The sequence below is a fragment of the Morone saxatilis genome, unplaced genomic scaffold (assembly GCF_004916995.1).
Source record: "Morone saxatilis isolate NCDOM2014 unplaced genomic scaffold, NCSU_SB_2.0 Contig22, whole genome shotgun sequence".
NCBI classification, from domain to species: Eukaryota; Metazoa; Chordata; class Actinopteri; family Moronidae; genus Morone; species Morone saxatilis.
Window position 1 is genome coordinate 245,300 of NW_023339785.1, and position 3,452 is coordinate 248,751.

Consider the following 3,452-nt stretch of genomic DNA (forward strand, 5'->3'; position numbering starts at 1 on the left):
ACTGGAGCCCTATACAGGACTTCATTCAGGGTCTCCAAGAAGGCCGAATATTCTGCACTGCTGTTTGGTGCAACAGTCAGAGTCCCCCCCCCCCCCCACAGATCGTAGGCGTAGGGAGGCGACCCTCTCGTCCACCGGGGTGAACTCCAACGTAGCGGCGCTCAGCCGGGGGCTTGTTAGTATCCCCACACCAGCCCGGCGCCTCACACCTTGAGCAACTCCAGAGAAGAATAAAGTCCAACCCCTATCCAGGAGTAAGGATCCAGAGCCTCACCTGTGCATAGACTTAAGCCCACCAATCTAATCGATACCTCCACCTCCCGCACAGGTTCCTGGCAACCGAACCCTCCTTTCCAACACCACTTTCCAGAGTACACTTTCCCAGGGAGGCAGAGTAGTGTGATGCCTCTGTAGTTTGCACACACCCTCCGACCTATATCTGAGCATTTCCTTTGTTTCTGTGATTAAATGAAATTGTTTTTAAATTAAAAAAATTTATATTCACAGAGCCTTCAGTCTCTGATAAACAGCCTCGCCCTGCATTAGAATTTTTTTTTAAAACAAACCAAAGAACAAATAAAACAATGAGAAGAAATTTTAAAAAGCATATTAAGTATGTATAATTGTTAAAAAATTAAAAATACATACAGACAGAATTGTATGAAATGTTCCTACAAACTAGGAAAACCCATCTGATAAATATTTATCTGCTAAAAATCTATCCAAATGACTAATTTTACACAAACTTCCTGCAGATATTTTGTTCACTGTTTGGGTTTATTGTACAGTTTATCAGTTCTTCTCTAATGGTATTGTTATACATTGAATATAATAATCCATAAAATATGTCACTTCTATCAGTTTACTCAAAGATAGAAAATGGGTCTCTTAAGGAAAAAGTCTACGTAGACAAATTAATTTGTATATTTTTGTGTACAGGGGCAAACTGATTCCCCTGATATTTGTGGAATCTCCTCCTCTTCTCCAGCAGTCTTCAGCTTTGTTCAACCAGGAGGGAGCCCTTGCCAGGTTCCAAGGGTTTTTACTGAGCTGGGAAAAAAAGCTTTCTCCTACTTTGCTCACTGGACTTGAACTTAAAAACTGAGAAATGCAACTGCCTTGAGCTGCCTTTAGTCCTCTGCTTGTATGTGATGTTTGTTTTCCCTGTCGACTGTGTTTTATTTCTATTTAAATTGTAGTTGTGCGGTCTTGGCTATGGGAAAAGATTTCCATCTCACATGATTTCCTGGTTAAATAAAAGTTATTATAAGTAATTAAATAACATTAAAAGAAAATTGGATTTTCCTTAATAATATAAAAATTGAGAAAATACTGCTGAGATGTCATACTCCATGTTTTCTAACAACAAAACCCTTGACCTTGGAGAAAGTACAAATTCCACAGACAGACAGGGAATAATCCAGCATTCCCTGTAGCAGGGAGAAGGAGAGATGGATAGAGGTGGAGTGGGAAAGAATATCATCACTTGTCCTTAATTACAGCTGACTGGCTTTACTTTCCTGACCCCCACTGATGATCACATTTAACAGCTGTAATCCTGGCTGTGACAGACCGCCATCCTAATTGCAACCTTTCTGTTAGAAATGCCTCCTCCTCCCCCTACTCACAATGCTTCTGAAATAGGTACAGATATTTAAACTGATTGTTTTAATCAGCCGAGGGCATGAGTGGCTGTTTTTTTAGTCATTTTTTCTTTAACATATTATGCGAATCCTTGTTTGACTTTGCATAATTTCATTTTGTGAGGGAAGATTGAAGCTGTTCTCTACCGTGCTTGACAATGTTAATTCTTATCACAGTTTTTTTTTTTTTTTTTAAAAGGAAGAAAGTAGCAGTGAAAACCTTTTGCAAGACCTTGGCCGGGAAAAGGGCCGAAAATTCAGTCCATCCATCAAAAACATGGCATGACTCCATTCAGTGCAACAGTCGGAATGAAAACAGTCATATTCATTACATTTAAACTGTTGGGTCCACTCGCCCGCATTGCCAGGTGAAAGGCAAAAACCCTTTGCTTGAGCAGCTAATAATGTGCTTCCAGGATGGCTACTTGCTTACTTTAACTTAATCCAGAGAAAAAAGCATTATGTAGTAATTATTGTTTATTTGAAAAGCTGTAGGACGGCAGCCCATCTGACTACACTGTGGCAACGAGTCCCGGTTTTCCTGAATCTACCAACAGAGGTGACGAATTGTACGACAAGAACATGATACTTGCAAAAATACAGTCAAAAATCAATTGAACCCGGCCCTCCCTGCCACAAGCCAAAAATACCGGAGCAAAAACGAACCGCAAAAAATGCCCCGAAGCTGTGCATTGTGTGCAATGGTAATTGAATGCCTGAGCTCGGAGAGGCTTCCATCCCCACTGGGGGAGGAAATGGCAGAGGTAAAACACTGGGAGGTTCAGAAAAAGACAAAAAACGGGCCGACAAATAACAGGCCATACAATTTACACAGCATTCCATAGTGTTCCTCGGCGGAGGGGCATGACACCATCTCACTGATCCATGTTCAGCCGCTTATCCGGACGGTCCCGCAAGGACAATCCTGGCAAGACCCAAACCTTCCCTTCCCAGGCCAACATCGGCCTACGTCTCTGACCTTGGGGACCCTAGGCCGTCAGGCCACCCTGGTCCCGTTGGCCCGGCCCTAGCGAGAGTGCCAGTTCACCCTCCTGCACCGGCGAAGTCCCGGGAGGCAAAGGCAACCTAACCCCCAAGCCGGGGCCATGGTTCGGGTTAAACGTGCACCCAATCCACTCTCTCCGTGCATGTCCACAATGCATGAAATGAATTCAGCCGTTGGTTGATGTGTGTAAAAAAAAAAAAGTGAAAACACAAGTCCCCTTGGGGGAGAATCTCCTCTTCTCATCTTTCTTTTCTTCTTCTTCTCTCTAAAGGACCGCAATACTGGGGGCCGCTGCTGCACCCAATTCCCGGCCAACTCCCCGGCTCCATTTCAGGCTCGCCCGGAACAAAAACCCTCGACGGTCACTGAACTCCTCAACTTGGGAAGGAACCACTCCCCCAAGGCACGGAGTACGACAATCCACTGGTTTCCTGCCTGAGAACCATGGCCCCCGGTTAAGAGAGCGAACCTAAATCCCAGCCTCCTGACACTCCCCAGGCTGCGGAACCCATCCAGTGAGTGCGAAGCCACAGGCGACGATGCCCATCCAGGCCAACACGCATTCGCAAAAACAGATTCATCCCCCAAGCCCCACCGAACTGCAAACTCCTGGCCCCCCCCCATGGACTACGCCCGTCCGATATCTCTGTCCAATGAAAATCACCAAACCAGGATGTGACTAAAGGCAGCTCCCCCTGCGGAGACGCAAACACCCACTGGGGAATGAGTCCAACTACACCAAGAACCGAACAACCTCTCACCTTTGGAAGTGCGGATGGATGGCCCTGAGAATCATCCCTCCA